We start from the raw sequence: 14,027 nt of genomic DNA, 5'->3' as shown, positions 1-14,027 counted from the left end.
TTTGCCTAGACGAAGCATTAAATGACATACAATACGGAAGAATATTCAGCTTACTGCCAAACCATTGCAGAAAACACCAGTTCTCGTCCGATCACTGAAGTTAAGCTGCATCGGGCGTGGTTAGTACTTGCATGGGAGACTGGCTGGGAATACCTCGTGCAGTAGGCTGATGAACATTTTTATTCCACCGTACATACTAACATTTTCCTATGATTTTTTGCCTAGACGAAGCATTAAACGTCATCCAATTCCGATGAATATTCAGCCTACAGCCAACCCATTGCAGAATACACCAGTTCTCGTCTGATCACTGAAGTTAAGCTGCATCGGGCGTGGTTAGTACTTGCATGGGAGACCGACTGGGAATACCACGTCCAGTAGGCTCATCAACATTTTTATTCCACCTTACATACTTACTTTTTCCTATGATTTTTTTCCTAGCCGTAGCATTAAATGACATCCAATTCTGACGTATTTGCAGCCTACTGCCAAACCATTGCAGAAAACACCCGTTCTCGTCCGATCAATGAAGTTAATCTGCATCGGGCATGGTTAGTACTTGCATGGGAGACTGGCTGGGAATACTGCGTGCAGTAGGCTTATCAACATTATTATTCCACCGTACATACAAACTTTTTCCCGGGATTTGTTGCCTAGCCGAAGTTTTAAATTACATTCAATTCCGACGAATATTCAGCCTACTGCCAAACCATTGCAGAATACACCAGTTCTCGTCCGATCACTGAAGTTAATCTGCATCGGGCATGGTGAGTACTTGCATGGGAGATTGGCGGGGAATACCACGTGCAGTAGGCTTATCAACATTTTTATTCCTCCGTACATACTAACATTTTCCCATGTGTTTTTGCCTAGCCGAAGCAATAAATGACATCCAATTGCAACGAATATTCAGCCTACTGTCAAACCAATGCAGAATACACCAGTTCACGTCCGATCACTGAAGTTAAGCTGCATCGGGCGTGATTAATACTTGCAAGGGAGACCGGCTGGGAATACCACGTGCATTATGCTCATCAACAATTTTATTCCACCGTACATACTAACGTTTTCCCGGGATTTTTTGCCTAGCCGAAGTATTAAATTACATCCAATTCCGACGAATATTCAGCCTACTGCCAAACCATTGCAGAATACACTAGTTCTCGTCCGATCTCTGAAGTTAAGCTGCATTGGGCGTGGTTAGTACTTGCATGGGAGACCGGCTGGGAATACCACGTGCATTAGGCTCATCAACATTTTTATTGCACCGTACATACTAACTTTTTCCCAGGATTTTTTGCCTAGCCGAAGTACTAAATTACCTCCAATTCCGACGAATATTCAGGCTACTGCCAAACCATAGCAGAATACACCATTTCTCGCTCGATCACTGAAGTTAAGCTGCATCGGGCGTGGTTAGTACTTGCATGGGAGACCGGCTGGGAATACCACTTGCAGTAGGCTTATCAACATTTTCATTCCACATTGCATACTAACTTTTTCCCATGATTATTTGTCTAGCCGTAGCATTAAATGACATCCAATTCCGACAATAATTCAGCCTACTGCGAAACCAATGCAAAATACACCAGTTCTCGTCCGATCATTGAAGTTAAGCCGCATCGGGCATGGTTGCATGGGAGACCGGCCTGGAATACCATGTGCATTAGGCTCATCAACATTTTTATTCCACCATACATACTAACTTTTTCCCGGGATTTTTTGCCTAGCCGAAGTATTAAATTACATCCAATTCCGACGAATATTCAGCCTATTGCCAAACCATTGCAGAATACACCTGTTCTCGTCTGATCACTGAAGTTAAGCTGCATCGGGCGTGGTTAGTACTTGCATGGGAGACCGGCTGGGAAAACCACTTTCAGTGGGCTCATCAACATTTATATTCCACACTACATATTAACATTTTCCCATCATTTTTTGCCTAGACGAAGCATTAAATTACATACAATTCGGACGAATATTCAGCCTACGGCCAAATCATTGCAGAATCCACCAGTTCTCGTCCGATCACTGAAGTTAAGCTGCATCGGGCGTGGTCAGTACTTGCATGGGAGACCGGCTGGGAATACCAAGTGCATTAGGCTCATCAACATTTTTATTCCACCATACATACTAACTTTTTCCCGGGATTTTTTGCTTAGCCGAAGCGTTAAACGACATCCAATTCTGACGAATATTCAGCCTACTGTCAAACCATTGCAGAACACACCAGTTCACGTCCGATCACTGAAGTTAACCTGCATTGGGCGTGGTTAGTACTTGCATGGGAGACCGGCTGGGAATACCACGTGCAGTAGGCTGATGAACATTTTTATTCCACCGTACTTACTAAATTTTTTCCATGATTTTTTGCCTATCCGAAGCATTAAATGACATACAGTTGCGACGAATATTCAGCCTACTGCCAAACCAATGCAGAATACACCAGTTCTCGTCCGGTCACTGAAGTTAAGCCGCATTGGGCATGGTTAGGACTTGCACGGGAGACCGGCTGGGAATACTGCGTGCAGTAGGCCCATGATTTCCCATGATTTTTCCCAAGCCGCAGCATTAAATGACATCCAATTCCGACGAATATTCAGCCTACTGCCAAACCATTGCAGAATACACCAGTTCTCGTCCGATCACTGAAGTTAAGCTGCATCGGGCGTTTTTAGTACTTGCCTGGGAGACCGGCTGGGAATACCACGTGCAGTAGGCTGATGAACTTTTTTATTGCAGAATACACCAGTTCTCGTCCGATCACTGAAGTTAAGCTGCATCGGGCGTGGTTAGTACTTGCATGGGAGACCGGCTGGGAATACCACGTGCAGAGGCTCATCAACATTTTTATTCCACATTACATACTAACTTTTACCCATGATTTTTTTGCCTAGCCGTAGCAGTAAATGACATCCAATTCCGACGAGTATTCAGCCTACTGTCAAACCATTGCAGAACACACCAGTTCTCGTCTAATCACTGAATTTATGCTGCATCGGGCGTGGTTAGTACTTGCATGGGAGACCGGCTGGGAATACCACGTGCAGTAGGCTCATCAACATTTTTATTCCACCGTACATACTAACTTTTTTCCGGGATTTTTTGACTAGCCGAAGTATTAAATTACATCCAATTCCGACGAATATTCAGCCTACTGCCAAACCATTGCAGAGTACACCAGTTCTCGTCCGATCACTGAAGTTAAGCTGCATTGGTCGTGGTTAGTACTTGCATGGGAGACCTGCTGGGAATGCCACGTGCAGTAGGCTTATCAACATTTTTATTCCACCGTACATACTATCTCTTTCCCTTGATTATTTGCCTAGCCGAAACATTAATTGAAATCCAATTCCGACGAATATTCAGCCTACTGCCAAACCATTGCAGAATACACCAGTTCTCGTCCGATCTCTGAAGTTAAGCTGCATCGGGAGTGGTTAGTACTTGCATGGGAGACCGGCTGGGAATACCACGTGTAGTAGCCTTATCAACATTTTTATTCCACCGTACATGCAAAATTTTTCCCGGGATTTTTTACCTAGCCGAAGCGTTAAACGACATGCAATTCTGACGAATATTCAGCCTACTGTCAAACCATTGCAGAACACACCAGTTCTCGTTCGATAACTGAATTTAAGCTGCATCGGGCGTGGTTAGTACTTGCCTGGGAGACCGGCTGAGAATAACACGTGCAGTAGGCTCATCAACATTTTTATTCCACATTACATACTAACTTTTACCCATGATTTTTTGCCTAGCCGTAGCATTAAATGACATCAAATTCCGACGAATATTCAGCCTACTGCCAAACTATTGCATAATACACCAGTTCTCGTCTGATCACTGAAGTTAAGCTGCATCGGGCGTGTTTAGTACTTGCCTGGAGACCGGCTGGGAATACCACGTACAGTAGGCTGATGAACTTTTTTATTGCAGAATACACCAGTTCTCGTCCGATCACTGAAGTTAAGCTGCATCGGGCGTGCTTAGTACTTGCATGGGAGACCGGCTGGGAATACCACATGCAGTAGGCTCTTCAACATTTTTATTCCACATTACATACTAACTTTTTCGCCATGTTTTTTTGCCTAGACGAAGCATAAAATGACATACAATTCGGACGAATATTCAGCCTACTGCCAAACCATTGCAGAATACACCAGTTCTCATCCGATCACTGAAGTTAAGCTGCATCGGGCGTGGTTAGTACTTGCATGGGACACAGGCTGGGAATAACACGTGCATTAGGCTCATCAACATTTTTATTCCACCGTACATACTAACGTTTTCCCGGGATTTTTTGCCTAGCTGAAGCATTAAATTACATCCAATTCCGACGAATATTCAGCCTACTGCCAAACCATTGCAGAATACACTAGTTCTCGTCCGATCTCTGAAGTTAAGCTGCATTGGGCGTGGTTAGTACTTGCATGGGAGACCGGCTGGGAATACCACGTGCAGTAGGCTCATCAACATTTTTATTCCACCCTACATACTATCTTTTTCCCTTGATTATTTGCCTAGCCGAAACATTAATTGAAATCCAATTCCGACGAATATTCAGCCTACTGCCAAACCATTGCAGAATACACCAGTTCTCGTCCGATCACTGAAGTTAAGCCGCATCGGGCATGGTTAGGACTTGCATGGGAGACCGGCTGGGAATACCACGTGCAGTAGGCCCATCAACATTTTTATTCCACATTACATTCTAACTTTTTCCCATGATTTTTTGCCTAGACGAAGCATTAAATGACATACAATTCGGGCGAATATTCAGCCTACTGCCAAACCATTGCAGAATACACTAGTTCTCGTCCGATCTCTGAAGTTAAGCTGCATTGGGCGTGGTTAGTACTTGCATGGGAGACCGGCTGAGAATACCACGTGCAGTAGGCTCATCAACATTTATATTCCACATTACATACTAACTTTTACCGATGATTTTTTTGCCAAGCCGTAGCAGTAAATGACATCCAATTCCGACGAATATTCAGCCTACTGTCAAACCATTGCAGAACACACCAGTTCTCGTCTAATCACTGAATTTATGCTGCATCGGGCGTGGTTAGTACTTGCATGGGAGACCGGCTGGGAATACCACGTGCAGTAGGCTCATCAACATTTTTATTCCACCGTACATACTAACTTTTTTCCGGGATTTTTTGACTAGCCGAAGTATTAAATTACATCCAACTCCGACGATTATTCAGCCTACTGCCAAACCAATGCAGTATTAAATTACATCCAATTCCGAGGAATATTCAGCCTACTGCCAAACCATTGCAGAGTACACCAGTTCGCGTTCGATCACTGAAGTTAAGCTGCATCGGGCGTGGTTAGTACTTGCATGGGAGACCTGCTGGGAATGCCACATGCAATAGGCTTATCAACATTTTTATTCCACCGTACATACTATCTTTTTCCCTTGATTATTTGCCTAGCCGAAACATTAATTGAAATCCAATTCCGACGAATATTCAGCCTACTGCCAAACCATTGCAGAATACACCAGTTCTCGTCCGATCACTGAAGTTAAGCCGCATCGGGCATGGTTAGGACTTGCACGGGAGACCGGCTGGGAATACCACGTGCAGTCGACTCATCAACATTTTTATTCCACCGTATATACTAACGTTTTCCCGGGATTTTTTGCCTAGCCGAAGTATTAAATTACATCCAATTCCGACGAATATTCAGCCTACTGCCAAACCATTGCAGAATACACCAGTTCTCGTCCGTTCACTGAAGTTAAGCTGCATCGGGCGTGGTTAGTACTTGCATGGGAGACCGACTGGGAATACCACGTGCAGTAGGCTCATCAACATTTTTATTCCACCTTATATACTAACTTTTTCCTATGATTTTTTTCCTAGCCGTAGCATTAAATGACATCCAATTCTGACGTATTTGCAGCCTACTGCCAAACCATTGCACAAAACACCAGTTCTCGTCCGATCAATGAAGTTAATCTGCATCGGGCATGGTTGGTACTTGCATGGGAGACTGGCTGGGAATACTGCGTGCAGTAGGCTTATCAACATTATTATTCCACCGTACATACAAACTTTTTCCCGGGATTTGTTGCCTAGCCGAAGTTTTAAATTACATTCAATTCCGACGAATATTCAGCCTACTGCCAAACCATTGCAGAATACACCAGTTCTTGTCCGATCACTGAAGTTAATCTGCATCGGGCATGGTGAGTACTTGCATGGGAGATTGGCGGGGAATACCACGTGCAGTAGGCTTATCAAAATTTTTATTCCTCCGTACATACTAACATTTTCCCATGTGTTTTTGCCTAGCCGAAGCAATAAATGACATCCAATTGCAACAAATATTCAGCCTACTGTCAAACCAATGCAGAATACACCAGTTCACGTCCGATCACTGAAGTTAAGCTGCATCGGGCGTGATTAATACTTGCAAGGGAGACCGGCTGGGAATACCATGTGCATTATGCTCATCAACAATTTTATTCCACTTTACATACTAACATTTTCCTATGATTTTTTGCCTAGACGAAGCATTAAATGACATACAATACGGAAGAATATTCAGCTTACTGCCAAACCATTGCAGAAAACACCAGTTCTCGTCCGATCACTGAAGTTAAGCTGCATCGGGCGTGGTTAGTACTTGCATGGGAGACTGGCTGGGAATACCTCGTGCAGTAGGCTGATGAACATTTTTATTCCACCGTACATACTAACATTTTCCTATGATTTTTTGCCTAGACGAAGCATTAAACGTCATCCAATTCCGATGAATATTCAGCCTACAGCCAACCCATTGCAGAATACACCAGTTCTCGTCTGATCACTGAAGTTAAGCTGCATCGGGCGTGGTTAGTACTTGCATGGGAGACCGACTGGGAATACCACGTCCAGTAGGCTCATCAACATTTTTATTCCACCTTACATACTTACTTTTTCCTATGATTTTTTTCCTAGCCGTAGCATTAAATGACATCCAATTCTGACGTATTTGCAGCCTACTGCCAAACCATTGCAGAAAACACCAGTTCTCGTCCGATCAATGAAGTTAATCTGCATCGGGCATGGTTAGTACTTGCATGGGAGACTGGCTGGGAATACTGCGTGCAGTAGGCTTATCAACATTATTATTCCACCGTACATACAAACTTTTTCCCGGGATTTGTTGCCTAGCCGAAGTTTTAAATTACATTCAATTCCGACGAATATTCAGCCTACTGCCAAACCATTGCAGAATACACCAGTTCTCGTCCGATCACTGAAGTTAATCTGCATCGGGCATGGTGAGTACTTGCATGGGAGATTGGCGGGGAATACCACGTGCAGTAGGCTTATCAACATTTTTATTCCTCCGTACATACTAACATTTTCCCATGTGTTTTTGCCTAGCCGAAGCAATAAATGACATCCAATTGCAACGAATATTCAGCCTACTGTCAAACCAATGCAGAATACACCAGTTCACGTCCGATCACTGAAGTTAAGCTGCATCGGGCGTGATTAATACTTGCAAGGGAGACCGGCTGGGAATACCACGTGCATTATGCTCATCAACAATTTTATTCCACCGTACATACTAACGTTTTCCCGGGATTTTTTGCCTAGCCGAAGTATTAAATTACATCCAATTCCGACGAATATTCAGCCTACTGCCAAACCATTGCAGAATACACTAGTTCTCGTCCGATCTCTGAAGTTAAGCTGCATTGGGCGTGGTTAGTACTTGCATGGGAGACCGGCTGGGAATACCACGTGCATTAGGCTCATCAACATTTTTATTGCACCGTACATACTAACTTTTTCCCAGGATTTTTTGCCTAGCCGAAGTACTAAATTACCTCCAATTCCGACGAATATTCAGGCTACTGCCAAACCATAGCAGAATACACCATTTCTCGCTCGATCACTGAAGTTAAGCTGCATCGGGCGTGGTTAGTACTTGCATGGGAGACCGGCTGGGAATACCACTTGCAGTAGGCTTATCAACATTTTCATTCCACATTGCATACTAACTTTTTCCCATGATTATTTGTCTAGCCGTAGCATTAAATGACATCCAATTCCGACAATAATTCAGCCTACTGCGAAACCAATGCAAAATACACCAGTTCTCGTCCGATCATTGAAGTTAAGCCGCATCGGGCATGGTTGCATGGGAGACCGGCCTGGAATACCATGTGCATTAGGCTCATCAACATTTTTATTCCACCATACATACTAACTTTTTCCCGGGATTTTTTGCCTAGCCGAAGTATTAAATTACATCCAATTCCGACGAATATTCAGCCTATTGCCAAACCATTGCAGAATACACCTGTTCTCGTCTGATCACTGAAGTTAAGCTGCATCGGGCGTGGTTAGTACTTGCATGGGAGACCGGCTGGGAAAACCACTTTCAGTGGGCTCATCAACATTTATATTCCACACTACATATTAACATTTTCCCATCATTTTTTGCCTAGACGAAGCATTAAATTACATACAATTCGGACGAATATTCAGCCTACGGCCAAATCATTGCAGAATCCACCAGTTCTCGTCCGATCACTGAAGTTAAGCTGCATCGGGCGTGGTCAGTACTTGCATGGGAGACCGGCTGGGAATACCAAGTGCATTAGGCTCATCAACATTTTTATTCCACCATACATACTAACTTTTTCCCGGGATTTTTTGCTTAGCCGAAGCGTTAAACGACATCCAATTCTGACGAATATTCAGCCTACTGTCAAACCATTGCAGAACACACCAGTTCACGTCCGATCACTGAAGTTAACCTGCATTGGGCGTGGTTAGTACTTGCATGGGAGACCGGCTGGGAATACCACGTGCAGTAGGCTGATGAACATTTTTATTCCACCGTACTTACTAAATTTTTTCCATGATTTTTTGCCTATCCGAAGCATTAAATGACATACAGTTGCGACGAATATTCAGCCTACTGCCAAACCAATGCAGAATACACCAGTTCTCGTCCGGTCACTGAAGTTAAGCCGCATTGGGCATGGTTAGGACTTGCACGGGAGACCGGCTGGGAATACTGCGTGCAGTAGGCCCATGATTTCCCATGATTTTTCCCAAGCCGCAGCATTAAATGACATCCAATTCCGACGAATATTCAGCCTACTGCCAAACCATTGCAGAATACACCAGTTCTCGTCCGATCACTGAAGTTAAGCTGCATCGGGCGTTTTTAGTACTTGCCTGGGAGACCGGCTGGGAATACCACGTGCAGTAGGCTGATGAACTTTTTTATTGCAGAATACACCAGTTCTCGTCCGATCACTGAAGTTAAGCTGCATCGGGCGTGGTTAGTACTTGCATGGGAGACCGGCTGGGAATACCACGTGCAGAGGCTCATCAACATTTTTATTCCACATTACATACTAACTTTTACCCATGATTTTTTTGCCTAGCCGTAGCAGTAAATGACATCCAATTCCGACGAGTATTCAGCCTACTGTCAAACCATTGCAGAACACACCAGTTCTCGTCTAATCACTGAATTTATGCTGCATCGGGCGTGGTTAGTACTTGCATGGGAGACCGGCTGGGAATACCACGTGCAGTAGGCTCATCAACATTTTTATTCCACCGTACATACTAACTTTTTTCCGGGATTTTTTGACTAGCCGAAGTATTAAATTACATCCAATTCCGACGAATATTCAGCCTACTGCCAAACCATTGCAGAGTACACCAGTTCTCGTCCGATCACTGAAGTTAAGCTGCATTGGTCGTGGTTAGTACTTGCATGGGAGACCTGCTGGGAATGCCACGTGCAGTAGGCTTATCAACATTTTTATTCCACCGTACATACTATCTCTTTCCCTTGATTATTTGCCTAGCCGAAACATTAATTGAAATCCAATTCCGACGAATATTCAGCCTACTGCCAAACCATTGCAGAATACACCAGTTCTCGTCCGATCTCTGAAGTTAAGCTGCATCGGGAGTGGTTAGTACTTGCATGGGAGACCGGCTGGGAATACCACGTGTAGTAGCCTTATCAACATTTTTATTCCACCGTACATGCAAAATTTTTCCCGGGATTTGTTGCCTAGCCGAAGTTTTAAATTACATTCAATTCCGACGAATATTCAGCCTACTGCCAAACCATTGCAGAATACACCAGTTCTCGTCCGTTCACTGAAGTTAAGCTGCATCGGGCGTGGTTAGTACTTGCATGGGAGACCGACTGGGAATACCACGTGCAGTAGGCTCATCAACATTTTTATTCCACCTTATATACTAACTTTTTCCTATGATTTTTTTCCTAGCCGTAGCATTAAATGACATCCAATTCTGACGTATTTGCAGCCTACTGCCAAACCATTGCACAAAACACCAGTTCTCGTCCGATCAATGAAGTTAATCTGCATCGGGCATGGTTGGTACTTGCATGGGAGACTGGCTGGGAATACTGCGTGCAGTAGGCTTATCAACATTATTATTCCACCGTACATACAAACTTTTTCCCGGGATTTGTTGCCTAGCCGAAGTTTTAAATTACATTCAATTCCGACGAATATTCAGCCTACTGCCAAACCATTGCAGAATACACCAGTTCTTGTCCGATCACTGAAGTTAATCTGCATCGGGCATGGTGAGTACTTGCATGGGAGATTGGCGGGGAATACCACGTGCAGTAGGCTTATCAAAATTTTTATTCCTCCGTACATACTAACATTTTCCCATGTGTTTTTGCCTAGCCGAAGCAATAAATGACATCCAATTGCAACAAATATTCAGCCTACTGTCAAACCAATGCAGAATACACCAGTTCACGTCCGATCACTGAAGTTAAGCTGCATCGGGCGTGATTAATACTTGCAAGGGAGACCGGCTGGGAATACCATGTGCATTATGCTCATCAACAATTTTATTCCACTTTACATACTAACATTTTCCTATGATTTTTTGCCTAGACGAAGCATTAAATGACATACAATACGGAAGAATATTCAGCTTACTGCCAAACCATTGCAGAAAACACCAGTTCTCGTCCGATCACTGAAGTTAAGCTGCATCGGGCGTGGTTAGTACTTGCATGGGAGACTGGCTGGGAATACCTCGTGCAGTAGGCTGATGAACATTTTTATTCCACCGTACATACTAACATTTTCCTATGATTTTTTGCCTAGACGAAGCATTAAACGTCATCCAATTCCGATGAATATTCAGCCTACAGCCAACCCATTGCAGAATACACCAGTTCTCGTCTGATCACTGAAGTTAAGCTGCATCGGGCGTGGTTAGTACTTGCATGGGAGACCGACTGGGAATACCACGTCCAGTAGGCTCATCAACATTTTTATTCCACCTTACATACTTACTTTTTCCTATGATTTTTTTCCTAGCCGTAGCATTAAATGACATCCAATTCTGACGTATTTGCAGCCTACTGCCAAACCATTGCAGAAAACACCAGTTCTCGTCCGATCAATGAAGTTAATCTGCATCGGGCATGGTTAGTACTTGCATGGGAGACTGGCTGGGAATACTGCGTGCAGTAGGCTTATCAACATTATTATTCCACCGTACATACAAACTTTTTCCCGGGATTTGTTGCCTAGCCGAAGTTTTAAATTACATTCAATTCCGACGAATATTCAGCCTACTGCCAAACCATTGCAGAATACACCAGTTCTCGTCCGATCACTGAAGTTAATCTGCATCGGGCATGGTGAGTACTTGCATGGGAGATTGGCGGGGAATACCACGTGCAGTAGGCTTATCAACATTTTTATTCCTCCGTACATACTAACATTTTCCCATGTGTTTTTGCCTAGCCGAAGCAATAAATGACATCCAATTGCAACGAATATTCAGCCTACTGTCAAACCAATGCAGAATACACCAGTTCACGTCCGATCACTGAAGTTAAGCTGCATCGGGCGTGATTAATACTTGCAAGGGAGACCGGCTGGGAATACCACGTGCATTATGCTCATCAACAATTTTATTCCACCGTACATACTAACGTTTTCCCGGGATTTTTTGCCTAGCCGAAGTATTAAATTACATCCAATTCCGACGAATATTCAGCCTACTGCCAAACCATTGCAGAATACACTAGTTCTCGTCCGATCTCTGAAGTTAAGCTGCATTGGGCGTGGTTAGTACTTGCATGGGAGACCGGCTGGGAATACCACGTGCATTAGGCTCATCAACATTTTTATTGCACCGTACATACTAACTTTTTCCCAGGATTTTTTGCCTAGCCGAAGTACTAAATTACCTCCAATTCCGACGAATATTCAGGCTACTGCCAAACCATAGCAGAATACACCATTTCTCGCTCGATCACTGAAGTTAAGCTGCATCGGGCGTGGTTAGTACTTGCATGGGAGACCGGCTGGGAATACCACTTGCAGTAGGCTTATCAACATTTTCATTCCACATTGCATACTAACTTTTTCCCATGATTATTTGTCTAGCCGTAGCATTAAATGACATCCAATTCCGACAATAATTCAGCCTACTGCGAAACCAATGCAAAATACACCAGTTCTCGTCCGATCATTGAAGTTAAGCCGCATCGGGCATGGTTGCATGGGAGACCGGCCTGGAATACCATGTGCATTAGGCTCATCAACATTTTTATTCCACCATACATACTAACTTTTTCCCGGGATTTTTTGCCTAGCCGAAGTATTAAATTACATCCAATTCCGACGAATATTCAGCCTATTGCCAAACCATTGCAGAATACACCTGTTCTCGTCTGATCACTGAAGTTAAGCTGCATCGGGCGTGGTTAGTACTTGCATGGGAGACCGGCTGGGAAAACCACTTTCAGTGGGCTCATCAACATTTATATTCCACACTACATATTAACATTTTCCCATCATTTTTTGCCTAGACGAAGCATTAAATTACATACAATTCGGACGAATATTCAGCCTACGGCCAAATCATTGCAGAATCCACCAGTTCTCGTCCGATCACTGAAGTTAAGCTGCATCGGGCGTGGTCAGTACTTGCATGGGAGACCGGCTGGGAATACCAAGTGCATTAGGCTCATCAACATTTTTATTCCACCATACATACTAACTTTTTCCCGGGATTTTTTGCTTAGCCGAAGCGTTAAACGACATCCAATTCTGACGAATATTCAGCCTACTGTCAAACCATTGCAGAACACACCAGTTCACGTCCGATCACTGAAGTTAACCTGCATTGGGCGTGGTTAGTACTTGCATGGGAGACCGGCTGGGAATACCACGTGCAGTAGGCTGATGAACATTTTTATTCCACCGTACTTACTAAATTTTTTCCATGATTTTTTGCCTATCCGAAGCATTAAATGACATACAGTTGCGACGAATATTCAGCCTACTGCCAAACCAATGCAGAATACACCAGTTCTCGTCCGGTCACTGAAGTTAAGCCGCATTGGGCATGGTTAGGACTTGCACGGGAGACCGGCTGGGAATACTGCGTGCAGTAGGCCCATGATTTCCCATGATTTTTCCCAAGCCGCAGCATTAAATGACATCCAATTCCGACGAATATTCAGCCTACTGCCAAACCATTGCAGAATACACCAGTTCTCGTCCGATCACTGAAGTTAAGCTGCATCGGGCGTTTTTAGTACTTGCCTGGGAGACCGGCTGGGAATACCACGTGCAGTAGGCTGATGAACTTTTTTATTGCAGAATACACCAGTTCTCGTCCGATCACTGAAGTTAAGCTGCATCGGGCGTGGTTAGTACTTGCATGGGAGACCGGCTGGGAATACCACGTGCAGAGGCTCATCAACATTTTTATTCCACATTACATACTAACTTTTACCCATGATTTTTTTGCCTAGCCGTAGCAGTAAATGACATCCAATTCCGACGAGTATTCAGCCTACTGTCAAACCATTGCAGAACACACCAGTTCTCGTCTAATCACTGAATTTATGCTGCATCGGGCGTGGTTAGTACTTGCATGGGAGACCGGCTGGGAATACCACGTGCAGTAGGCTCATCAACATTTTTATTCCACCGTACATACTAACTTTTTTCCGGGATTTTTTGA

The 14,027-nt window shown here is 43.9% G+C and overlaps 58 pseudogenes; all 58 read left to right on the top strand.

Moving 5' to 3' along the window:
* Positions 1-48: 48 nt before the first annotated feature.
* On the top strand, positions 49-168 carry LOC146749534 (5S ribosomal RNA; annotated as a pseudogene).
* A 96-nt stretch (positions 169-264) lies between these two features.
* Positions 265-384, top strand: LOC146749533 (5S ribosomal RNA; annotated as a pseudogene).
* Positions 385-480: 96 nt separating this feature from the next.
* LOC146749532 (5S ribosomal RNA) lies at positions 481-600 on the top strand (annotated as a pseudogene).
* A 96-nt stretch (positions 601-696) lies between these two features.
* On the top strand, positions 697-816 carry LOC146749531 (5S ribosomal RNA; annotated as a pseudogene).
* A 96-nt stretch (positions 817-912) lies between these two features.
* On the top strand, positions 913-1,032 carry LOC146749530 (5S ribosomal RNA; annotated as a pseudogene).
* A 96-nt stretch (positions 1,033-1,128) lies between these two features.
* LOC146749529 (5S ribosomal RNA) lies at positions 1,129-1,248 on the top strand (annotated as a pseudogene).
* A 96-nt stretch (positions 1,249-1,344) lies between these two features.
* LOC146749528 (5S ribosomal RNA) lies at positions 1,345-1,464 on the top strand (annotated as a pseudogene).
* A 305-nt stretch (positions 1,465-1,769) lies between these two features.
* On the top strand, positions 1,770-1,889 carry LOC146749527 (5S ribosomal RNA; annotated as a pseudogene).
* A 96-nt stretch (positions 1,890-1,985) lies between these two features.
* LOC146749526 (5S ribosomal RNA) lies at positions 1,986-2,105 on the top strand (annotated as a pseudogene).
* Positions 2,106-2,201: 96 nt separating this feature from the next.
* On the top strand, positions 2,202-2,321 carry LOC146749525 (5S ribosomal RNA; annotated as a pseudogene).
* Positions 2,322-2,417: 96 nt separating this feature from the next.
* LOC146749524 (5S ribosomal RNA) lies at positions 2,418-2,537 on the top strand (annotated as a pseudogene).
* Positions 2,538-2,602: 65 nt separating this feature from the next.
* Positions 2,603-2,722, top strand: LOC146749523 (5S ribosomal RNA; annotated as a pseudogene).
* A 214-nt stretch (positions 2,723-2,936) lies between these two features.
* On the top strand, positions 2,937-3,056 carry LOC146749522 (5S ribosomal RNA; annotated as a pseudogene).
* A 96-nt stretch (positions 3,057-3,152) lies between these two features.
* LOC146749521 (5S ribosomal RNA) lies at positions 3,153-3,272 on the top strand (annotated as a pseudogene).
* Positions 3,273-3,368: 96 nt separating this feature from the next.
* On the top strand, positions 3,369-3,488 carry LOC146749520 (5S ribosomal RNA; annotated as a pseudogene).
* Positions 3,489-3,584: 96 nt separating this feature from the next.
* On the top strand, positions 3,585-3,704 carry LOC146749519 (5S ribosomal RNA; annotated as a pseudogene).
* A 96-nt stretch (positions 3,705-3,800) lies between these two features.
* LOC146749518 (5S ribosomal RNA) lies at positions 3,801-3,919 on the top strand (annotated as a pseudogene).
* A 215-nt stretch (positions 3,920-4,134) lies between these two features.
* On the top strand, positions 4,135-4,254 carry LOC146749517 (5S ribosomal RNA; annotated as a pseudogene).
* Positions 4,255-4,350: 96 nt separating this feature from the next.
* LOC146749516 (5S ribosomal RNA) lies at positions 4,351-4,470 on the top strand (annotated as a pseudogene).
* Positions 4,471-4,566: 96 nt separating this feature from the next.
* LOC146749515 (5S ribosomal RNA) lies at positions 4,567-4,686 on the top strand (annotated as a pseudogene).
* A 96-nt stretch (positions 4,687-4,782) lies between these two features.
* On the top strand, positions 4,783-4,902 carry LOC146749514 (5S ribosomal RNA; annotated as a pseudogene).
* A 97-nt stretch (positions 4,903-4,999) lies between these two features.
* Positions 5,000-5,119, top strand: LOC146749513 (5S ribosomal RNA; annotated as a pseudogene).
* A 151-nt stretch (positions 5,120-5,270) lies between these two features.
* LOC146749512 (5S ribosomal RNA) lies at positions 5,271-5,390 on the top strand (annotated as a pseudogene).
* Positions 5,391-5,486: 96 nt separating this feature from the next.
* Positions 5,487-5,606, top strand: LOC146749511 (5S ribosomal RNA; annotated as a pseudogene).
* Positions 5,607-5,702: 96 nt separating this feature from the next.
* Positions 5,703-5,822, top strand: LOC146749510 (5S ribosomal RNA; annotated as a pseudogene).
* A 312-nt stretch (positions 5,823-6,134) lies between these two features.
* Positions 6,135-6,254, top strand: LOC146749509 (5S ribosomal RNA; annotated as a pseudogene).
* Positions 6,255-6,350: 96 nt separating this feature from the next.
* LOC146749508 (5S ribosomal RNA) lies at positions 6,351-6,470 on the top strand (annotated as a pseudogene).
* A 96-nt stretch (positions 6,471-6,566) lies between these two features.
* Positions 6,567-6,686, top strand: LOC146749507 (5S ribosomal RNA; annotated as a pseudogene).
* Positions 6,687-6,782: 96 nt separating this feature from the next.
* On the top strand, positions 6,783-6,902 carry LOC146749506 (5S ribosomal RNA; annotated as a pseudogene).
* Positions 6,903-6,998: 96 nt separating this feature from the next.
* Positions 6,999-7,118, top strand: LOC146749505 (5S ribosomal RNA; annotated as a pseudogene).
* A 96-nt stretch (positions 7,119-7,214) lies between these two features.
* Positions 7,215-7,334, top strand: LOC146749504 (5S ribosomal RNA; annotated as a pseudogene).
* Positions 7,335-7,430: 96 nt separating this feature from the next.
* On the top strand, positions 7,431-7,550 carry LOC146749503 (5S ribosomal RNA; annotated as a pseudogene).
* Positions 7,551-7,646: 96 nt separating this feature from the next.
* Positions 7,647-7,766, top strand: LOC146749502 (5S ribosomal RNA; annotated as a pseudogene).
* Positions 7,767-7,862: 96 nt separating this feature from the next.
* Positions 7,863-7,982, top strand: LOC146749501 (5S ribosomal RNA; annotated as a pseudogene).
* A 305-nt stretch (positions 7,983-8,287) lies between these two features.
* LOC146749500 (5S ribosomal RNA) lies at positions 8,288-8,407 on the top strand (annotated as a pseudogene).
* A 96-nt stretch (positions 8,408-8,503) lies between these two features.
* LOC146749499 (5S ribosomal RNA) lies at positions 8,504-8,623 on the top strand (annotated as a pseudogene).
* Positions 8,624-8,719: 96 nt separating this feature from the next.
* Positions 8,720-8,839, top strand: LOC146749498 (5S ribosomal RNA; annotated as a pseudogene).
* A 96-nt stretch (positions 8,840-8,935) lies between these two features.
* On the top strand, positions 8,936-9,055 carry LOC146749497 (5S ribosomal RNA; annotated as a pseudogene).
* Positions 9,056-9,120: 65 nt separating this feature from the next.
* LOC146749496 (5S ribosomal RNA) lies at positions 9,121-9,240 on the top strand (annotated as a pseudogene).
* Positions 9,241-9,454: 214 nt separating this feature from the next.
* Positions 9,455-9,574, top strand: LOC146749495 (5S ribosomal RNA; annotated as a pseudogene).
* Positions 9,575-9,670: 96 nt separating this feature from the next.
* Positions 9,671-9,790, top strand: LOC146749494 (5S ribosomal RNA; annotated as a pseudogene).
* A 96-nt stretch (positions 9,791-9,886) lies between these two features.
* Positions 9,887-10,006, top strand: LOC146749493 (5S ribosomal RNA; annotated as a pseudogene).
* Positions 10,007-10,102: 96 nt separating this feature from the next.
* Positions 10,103-10,222, top strand: LOC146749492 (5S ribosomal RNA; annotated as a pseudogene).
* A 312-nt stretch (positions 10,223-10,534) lies between these two features.
* LOC146749491 (5S ribosomal RNA) lies at positions 10,535-10,654 on the top strand (annotated as a pseudogene).
* A 96-nt stretch (positions 10,655-10,750) lies between these two features.
* Positions 10,751-10,870, top strand: LOC146749490 (5S ribosomal RNA; annotated as a pseudogene).
* A 96-nt stretch (positions 10,871-10,966) lies between these two features.
* On the top strand, positions 10,967-11,086 carry LOC146749489 (5S ribosomal RNA; annotated as a pseudogene).
* A 96-nt stretch (positions 11,087-11,182) lies between these two features.
* Positions 11,183-11,302, top strand: LOC146749488 (5S ribosomal RNA; annotated as a pseudogene).
* A 96-nt stretch (positions 11,303-11,398) lies between these two features.
* LOC146749487 (5S ribosomal RNA) lies at positions 11,399-11,518 on the top strand (annotated as a pseudogene).
* A 96-nt stretch (positions 11,519-11,614) lies between these two features.
* Positions 11,615-11,734, top strand: LOC146749486 (5S ribosomal RNA; annotated as a pseudogene).
* Positions 11,735-11,830: 96 nt separating this feature from the next.
* On the top strand, positions 11,831-11,950 carry LOC146749485 (5S ribosomal RNA; annotated as a pseudogene).
* A 96-nt stretch (positions 11,951-12,046) lies between these two features.
* Positions 12,047-12,166, top strand: LOC146749484 (5S ribosomal RNA; annotated as a pseudogene).
* Positions 12,167-12,262: 96 nt separating this feature from the next.
* LOC146749483 (5S ribosomal RNA) lies at positions 12,263-12,382 on the top strand (annotated as a pseudogene).
* Positions 12,383-12,687: 305 nt separating this feature from the next.
* On the top strand, positions 12,688-12,807 carry LOC146749482 (5S ribosomal RNA; annotated as a pseudogene).
* A 96-nt stretch (positions 12,808-12,903) lies between these two features.
* Positions 12,904-13,023, top strand: LOC146749481 (5S ribosomal RNA; annotated as a pseudogene).
* Positions 13,024-13,119: 96 nt separating this feature from the next.
* Positions 13,120-13,239, top strand: LOC146749480 (5S ribosomal RNA; annotated as a pseudogene).
* A 96-nt stretch (positions 13,240-13,335) lies between these two features.
* On the top strand, positions 13,336-13,455 carry LOC146749479 (5S ribosomal RNA; annotated as a pseudogene).
* Positions 13,456-13,520: 65 nt separating this feature from the next.
* Positions 13,521-13,640, top strand: LOC146749478 (5S ribosomal RNA; annotated as a pseudogene).
* Positions 13,641-13,854: 214 nt separating this feature from the next.
* Positions 13,855-13,974, top strand: LOC146749477 (5S ribosomal RNA; annotated as a pseudogene).
* The last annotated feature ends 53 nt before the right edge of the window (positions 13,975-14,027 follow it).

This window comes from Saccoglossus kowalevskii, chromosome 2 (genome assembly GCF_978046115.1).
Source record: "Saccoglossus kowalevskii chromosome 2, keSacKowa6.1, whole genome shotgun sequence".
NCBI classification, from domain to species: Eukaryota; Metazoa; Hemichordata; class Enteropneusta; family Harrimaniidae; genus Saccoglossus; species Saccoglossus kowalevskii.
Note: the sequence above shows the minus strand (reverse complement) of the source record. Positions and strands in the feature narration are given on the sequence as shown.